The sequence below is a fragment of the Nicotiana attenuata genome, chromosome 3 (assembly GCF_001879085.1).
Source record: "Nicotiana attenuata strain UT chromosome 3, NIATTr2, whole genome shotgun sequence".
In the NCBI taxonomy this organism is placed as follows: Eukaryota; Viridiplantae; Streptophyta; class Magnoliopsida; order Solanales; family Solanaceae; genus Nicotiana; species Nicotiana attenuata.
In genome coordinates, this window is record NC_031991.1 from 16212290 (window position 1) to 16220830 (window position 8541).

An 8541-nucleotide genomic window follows, 5' to 3' on the forward strand; every position below is an offset into this window, starting at 1 on the left:
CGGAGCATAGAAACATGAAATACCGGGTGCACACTCGACAAGCCGGGTGGCAAAGCGAGCTCATAAGCCACCTCCCCAATCCTCCGAAGCACCTCAAAAGGCCCAATGAACCGAGGACTCAACTTACCCTTCTTTCCAAATCTCATAACACCCTTCATGGGTGAAACCTTCAGTAGCACCTTCTCCCCAACCATATAAGACACATCACGAACCTTCCTGTCAGCATAACTCTTTTACCTCGACTGCGCTGTACGAAGCCTCTCCTGAATCACCTTCACCTTGTCTAAAGCATCCAGCACCAAGTTTGTACCCAAAAGTCTAGCCTCGCCGGGCTCAAACCAACCAACTGGAGATCTACACTGCCTCCCATATAAAGCCTCGTATGGAGCCATCTGAATACTCGACTGATAACTGTTGTTGTAAGCAAACTCCGCGAGCGGTAGAAACTGATCCCACGACCCTCCAAAATCAATGACACACGTGCGCAACATGTCCTCCAATATTTGAATAGTGCGCTCGGACTGCCCGTCCGTCTGAGGGTGAAGAGTTGTGCTCAACTCGACCTGAGTACCCAACTCTCTCTGCACGGCCCTCTAAAACTATGAAGTAAACTGAGTACCTCTATCTGAAATGATGGAAACTGGAACCCCATGCAGGCGAACAACCTCTCGGATGTAAATCTCTGCTAACCGCTCTAAGGAATAGGTAGTACACACAGGAATGAAGTGTGCGGACTTGGTCAGCCGATCCACAATCACCCAAATAGCAGCGAACTTCTTCAAAGTCCGTGGGAGCCCAACAACAAAGTCCATGGTGATCCTCTCCCACTTCCACTCTGGAATATCCATCTGCTGAAGCACGCCACCCGGTCTCTGATGCTCATATTTCACCTGCTGACAATTGAGACACCGAGCTACAAATCCTACAATATCCTTCTTCATCCTCCTTCACCAATAATGTTGTCTCAGATCCTGATACATCTTCGCGGCATCCGGATGAATGGAATACCGCGAGCTATGGGCCTCCTCTAAGATCAACTCCCGAAGCCCGTCTATGTTGGGCACACATATCCGGCCCTGCATCCTCAACACTCCATCATCATCAATAGTCACATCTCTGGCATCGTCATGCTGAACTCTGTCCTTAAGGACAAGCAAATGAGGATCATCATACTGGCGTTCTCTGGTACGATCAAATAAGGAAGATCGAGAAATCACACAAGCCAATACCCGACTGGGCTCCGAAATATCTAACCTCACGAACCGATTAGCCAAGGCCTGAACATCAACTACAAGAGGTCTCTCCCCGATAGGAATATACGCCAAACTCCCCATACTCACCGCCTTCCTACTCAAAGCATCAGCCACTACATTGGCCTTTCCCGGATGGTACAAGATAGTAATATCATAATCCTTTAGCAGCTCTAACCATCTCCGCTGCCTCAAATTGAGATCCTTCTGCTTGAACAAGTGCTGGAGGCTACGATGATCAGTAAACACCTCACAAGACACACCATACAGATAATGCCTCCAAATCTTCAATCGTGAGCAATGGAAGCCAACTCTAGATCATGAACAGGGTAGTTCTTCTCGTGGGGCTTCAATTGACGAGAAGCATAAGCAATAACTCTACCCTCCTGCATCAACACACACCCAATACCCACTCTCGAAGCATCGCAATACACTGTGTATGAACCTGAAGCTTATGGTAACACTAACACTGGAGTTGTGGTCAAGGCAGTCTTGAGCTTCTGAAAGCTCGCCTCACACTCATCCGACCACTGGAATGGAGCACCCTTCCGAGTCAACTTGGTCAAGGGTGATGCAATAGATGAAAATCCCTGAACGAACCGACGGTAATAACCCGCCAAACCAAGGAAGCTGCGAATCTCTGTAGCTGAGAACGGTCTGGGCCAACTCTGAACCGCCTCTATCATCTTCGAATCAACCTGAATACCCTCACTGGACACCACGTGCCCCAAGAAAGCCACTAAACTAAGCCAAAACTCACATTTGGAGAACTTTGCATAAAGCTTCTCCTCCCCCAATCTGTGCAACACAACTCTCAAATGCTCCGCGTGCTCCTCATGACTACGCGAGTATACCAGAATATCATCAATGAAAACAATAACGAACGAATCGAGATAAGGCCGGAACACACTGTTCATCAAATGCATGAACGCTACTAGGGCATTGGTCAGCCCAAAAGACATCAAAAGGAACTCATAGTGACCATATCGGGTCCTGAAAGCTGTCTTAAGAATATCCGAGTCCCTGATCTTCAGCTGGTGATACCCTGAACGGAGATCAATCTTGGAGAACACCCTCGCTCCCTGAAGTTGGTCGAACAAATCATCAATGCAAGGCAGGGGATACTTGTTCTTAATTGTAACCTTGTTCAACTGCCTGTAATCAATGCACATCCTCATAGTGCCATCCTTCTTTTTCACGAATAGAACAGGCGCACCCCACGGCGAAACACTAGGCCGAATGAACCCCTTATCGAGGAGTTCCTGAAGCTGCTCCTTCAACTCCTTCAACTCCGCTGGTGCCATGCGATACGCTGGAATAGAAATGGCTGAGTGCCCGGCACCAGGTCAATACCAAAATCAATATCCCTGTCCGATGGCATGCCGGCAGGTCTGCAGGGAACACATCGGGAAAATCCCTCACAACTGGAATAAAATCAATGTTGGGAGCCTCTGCACCGACATCCCTTACAAACGCTAAGTATGAAAGACAACCTTTCCCAACCATCCGCTGGGCCTTCAGAAATGATATCACCCTACTGGGAACAAAATCAGTCGAACCTCGCCACTCAATTCGTGGCAAACCCGGTATAGCCAACGTTACTATCTTAGCATGACAGTCCAGAATAGCACAGCACGGGGATAACCAATCCATGCCCAAAATCACATCGAAATCCACCATACAAAGTAACAAAAGATCCACTCGGGTCTCCAGACCCCTAATGGTCACCACACACGATCGGTACACACGGTCCACAATAATAGTATCGCCCATCGGAGTAGATACACGAACAGACAAAACAAGAGACTCACGGGGCGTATCCAAATAACGGGAAAAATATGATGACACATATGAAAAAGTGGAACCAGGATCAAATAATACAGAGGCATCTCTGTGGCACACTGAGACAATACCTGTAATCACAGCATCCGAAGCAATAGCATGTGGTCTAGCTAGGAGTGCATAGAAACGGGTCTGACCACCTCCTGATCGACCTCCCTCTCTAGGGCGACCTCTAGCTGACTGGCCCCCACCCCTAGCTGTCTGAGCGGGTGGTGAAGTAACTAGAGCTGAAGTCGAGGGCTGACTCCTCTGCTGGGACGGATCCTCAAGAAGACAAGGACACTGCCTCCTCATATGTCCGAACTCTCCACACTCATAACAACTCCCTGGCGCGGGGAACGGGGATTGAAGGGAACCCTTGGCACCGGAATGCCCAGTAGAAGGACCTGGCATGGAAGAGCCCTGAACTGATGGAGCACGAGACGAACTCTGGGCTGGTAGGGCACTGAGTGATGAATGGCCCTGATGAGAACCGTGAGAACCATGGCCCGAAGATGCCCTCCGATGAACTGGGCGAGCTGACTGAGCATGTCTGAATGGCCTCCCTCTCATCTCGCTCCTGGCGACGAACTGACTCAATCTCGCGAGCAATGTCAACAACCTCCTCAAAAGTAGCACCTGACACCCTCTCCCTGGTCATGAGAATCCGAAGCTGATATGTGAGGCCATTAATGAACCTCTTGATCCTCTCTCAATCTATGGGAACCAACCAGACCGCATGACGGGCTAACTCGGAGAACCGCATCTCATACTGCTTCACAGTCATATCTCCCTGATGCAACTGCTCGAACTGCCTGCGCAGCTCCTCTCTGCGAGACTGTGGCACATATTTCTCCAAAAAGAGAACGGAGAAGTGCTGCCAGGTAAGGGGAGCTGCATCAAAGAAGAGTGAAAACAATAAATATCATAAACAGGCCCCTCGGGCAAGATATCACTCATAAGTATAGCCCCTAAGGCAAGCCTCTCAGTCACTCGTGACTCATAGTATTAATAATAATAATAATTGTTGCGACGTGCAGCCCGCTCGTCGCTACGGCGTGCAGCCCGATCTAATATATATAGTCGACTACGCTCACTGGGGGTGTACAGACTCCGGGGGGGCTCCTACAGCCCAAGCGTCATATCGCTGTGGCATGCAGCCCGATCCAATACATATCGCTGCGGCATGCAGCCCGACCCATATAAATATCGCTGCGGCGTGCAGCCCGATCCATAATATATATATATATAATCCTCACCATTGGGTTCTCAACCTCTCTCAGTCATTAACCTCACGGCCACTCGGGCACATTAGTGAAAATTAGGGAAACTCAGCCCAAACAGTTTTCATTTATTAAGAAATAGAGCAATGAAACCGGATTAAACAAATAAGCAGGTAAAACATGACTGGGGATATGCTTTTAAATCAAACAGAGTGAGGGAAGTAGTAAAAATACCCCTAAGGGTCTAAACAGGTCGGCACAAGGCCCCAAACACGACGTACAGCCCAAGATATAGTATAAATCTCTAAAATACGGAATATCATAAGATTTCAAATCAAACACGCAGCTTAATAGCCGCTATGGGGTGGATCAAGTCACAATCCCTACCGGTGCACGCCTACACGCTCGTCACCTAGCATGTGCGTCACCTCATTTATCAAAACAATACAAAATACCGAGGTTTCATACCCTCAGGTCCAGATGTACAATCGTTACTTACCTCAAACCGGATGAAATACTACTCCGTGATGCCCTTGCCTCTCGACTCGGCCTCAACTCGCGTCGAATCTACCCAAAATCAGAATCATAATATTAAAATATGCTAGGGGAACGAAGCCCATGCGAAAATAATCAAATTTCATCAAGAAACCCAAAATTGACCAAACCCGACCCCCGGGCCCACATCTCGAAATCCGATAAAAATTACGTCAATAGAACCCTTATCCTCCCACGAGTCCATGCATACCAAGAATACCAAAATCCGACCAAAAATGACCCCTCAAATCCCTAAATTTAGGTCTCCAATTTCCAAGCCCTAAACCCCCAATTTTAGGCTTTAGATTCCACAAATTTCATGTTTAAACCAGTAAGAATCAACATAGGATTGAGTTTTAGGTTCAATAATCTTACCTCAAAGAAGTTTTCTTGAATTCCCTCTTCAATCTCCCCCAAGAAGCTCCAAAACGACTCAAAAATGGTGAACTATGGCCAAAAATCGCGAGAATGGCCTTTTAAACATTCTGCCCAGCGATTTAAAATTCCTTAATCGCGATCGCGGAAAATGCCTCGCGATCGCGAAGCACAAAAGCTGACTGACCTAATTTAACCTTACGCGATCGCGGAGCTCTACCGCTGCTAACTTACGCGATCGCGGTCCAACCCACGCGATCGCATAGAACAACCTCACCACCTCACACCAGCTCGTTCTCTCCTACGCGAACGCGACATTGACCACGCGTTCGCGAACAACAATCTCTCAACCAATCGCGATCGCATACTGACCTTCGCGATCGCACTGAACAAATTCCACCTCTGCCCCACAAAGCCTGCGCGATCGGCGGACCCTTCTACGCGATCGCGATGAACAAATGTCTGCAACAGACCTGAAGGAAAATCTGCAACTTTTCAAACATGAATTTGATCCGTTCAACTACGCGAAACTCACCCGAGGCCCTCGGGACCTCAACCAAACATGCCAACACGTGCCATAACATCATTCAAACTTGTTTCAACCTTCGGAAAACTCAAAACAACATCAAAAAATCAAATCAACCATGGATTCAAGCCTAAGAACTCCAAAAACTTCCGAATTCCGATTTCGATCAAAAAGTCTATCAAACCTCGTCCGAATGACCTGAATTTTTGCACACACGTCACAAATGACACAACGGACCTACTCCAACTTTCGAAATTCCATTCCGATCCCTATATCAAAATCTCCCCTATCAACCGGAAAACGCCAAAATTCCAATTTCGCCAACTCAAGCCTAAATCTACTCCGGACCTCCAAAACCCATTCCGATCACGCTCCTAAGTCCCAAATCATCTTCCGAAGCTATCCAAATCATAAAAACCAAATTACGAGATCATTTGCTCACAAGTCAACTTTCGGTTGACTTTTCCAACTAAAAGACCAACTTAAGAGACTAAGTGTCTCAAACCTTTCCAAAACCATTCTGAATTCGAACCAACCAACCTGATACCATATAACACAGATGAACAAAGCATAAAGAAGCAGAAATGAGAAAAACGGGGCGGTAACTCATGAAACGACCGGCTGGGTCGTTACACAAAGCCAGTAGCTCTCTCTCATAGACAGATAGAGCTTTATTCTTAGTAGATAACCCTTTGCTGTGAAAAGTTATAGGTCCTCCCTCTTGTATCAATACTGCTCCTATACCATCTGCTGAGGCATTAGTTTCAACTACAAATTCTTTAGTGTAGTCTGGTAGTGCCAAAACAGGTGTTGAAGCAATAAGTTTCTTCAGCTCCTCAACAGCTTGGGTAGCAATCTCATCCCAAATAAAATTTCCCTTTTTTAGTAGATCGGTAAGTGGTCTAGCAATGGTACCATACCCTTTCATGCGCCAAGGAAGCCTCTCAATGCCTTAATGGTCCTGGGCATAGGCCAAGTGAGCACTACACTCACCTTGTCTGGATCCATAGCAACACCAACTGCAGAGATCAAGTGACCTAAATAGTCAACTTGAATTTCACCAAATGCATACTTACTTTTCTTAACAAACTGTGTGTTGGATCTTGCCAAGAGGTACAGTAAATTAAAATATCATCAAAGAATACAAGAATGAATTTCTTGCGGTAGGGCTGAAAGATTTTGTTCAATAAACTCTAACAAGTAGATGGGGAATTGGTAAGGCCAAATGCATGCCTAAGAAAATCAAAATGACCATGATGAGTTCTGAGAGCAGTTTTAGGAATGTCATATCCTGACCTAAGATCCAACTTAGAAAAGAACTTAGCACCATGTAGCTCATCAAGTAACTCTTCAATAACCGTGGGGAATTTATCCTTAACAGTATGGCTGTTAAATTTCCTATAATCCACACACGTCCTCCAGCTCCCATCCTTCTTTTTCACCATGACAATTGGTGAAGAATAAGGACTGGTACTATCCCTTATTACACCTGTAGTCATCATTTTATCAACCATATTCTCAATTTCTTCCTTTTGAATATTGGGATACCTATATGGCCTGATATTGATAAGAGATGTGCCCTCCTTCGATACTATTATGTGGTCATGATCCCTGTGTGGAAGCAAAGCATGTGGGATCTCAAACAGACCATTGTACTCTTCTAGTACCTCCTGTAACTTTGTCTTGTCTTCCTCCACAGAGCAGTGTCCTTCTAAACCCCATAAGCAAGGCTCAGAATCAGGATCTGCTATGAACATATAGACAGACATCATGGACATTTCAGCAAGCTTAGCAATAGCTTATGTATCTGCCTTTGCTCTACTAATTTCAAAGCTGGTGGTTGAATACCTCTCAAGGACACCTTCTGGCCTTTATGTTTGAACTTCATTCTCAATTTCTGGAAGTTCCGAAGAATATCCCCTAGAATAGTAAGCCATTGTATTCCTAGGACCATGTTACACCCCCCACCCCCACCCCCACCCCCCCAAGGGGAGTGTTAACATGTCAGATATGAATTATACTCCTTGCATCCTCCACTCAAAACCTTTGCACATGGACCCACTGTACATCTTGTTACCATCTGCTACTGATACAGAGAAAGGTTGTATCTGAGTCAAGTAACATCTCATCCTCTTAGCTACCTCAAGGTCTATAAAATTATGTTGCCTATGTCAATAAGAACCTTAACAGTTTTGCCCTTCACAGACCCTGTGACCCTCATAGTTTTGAACATTGTCCTAAAATTGTACATATCAGTGATGGCAAGCACTAATACATAAGCCAAGGCAGCTCCATCAAAATCCATATGACCTTCTATTCCTTCCAAACACAAGATGTCAGAAGGGTTGAACCTCATGTCTTCTTCCTCATCCCTCACTTCCTCTATTGGTTCCTCTACCTCAACGGAAAATAATTGTCTGCTCTTAAAGCACACATGTATAGGTGTGTACTTCTCATCACAATGAAGCAAAGGCCCTTAGCTCTCTTTTCCTCCATCACTACAGGACTCAGGAATTTAGGATTTTTATGTATGGTTTTGGTTGGGCTTAGAATAGAGTGGGTAAGTTTGGTTATTGTTATGAGGATTATTTGGGAATCTTTGGACAGGTTTGGGTTATGTAGAATTGGGGTGGTTCTCAGAGTATCTTTTTGGAGGAGTAATGTTTATTCCTGAATTTTCGCAAGGCTACTGGCTTTTTGTAAGGATCTGGGAGAACATTTTCACTAGTAGTCCAATTTCCTTTTTAAGACCCCTCAAGAAATAGCTAACAATATACTCCTCACTCAACTCTACTCGAGTTAGCAATTCATC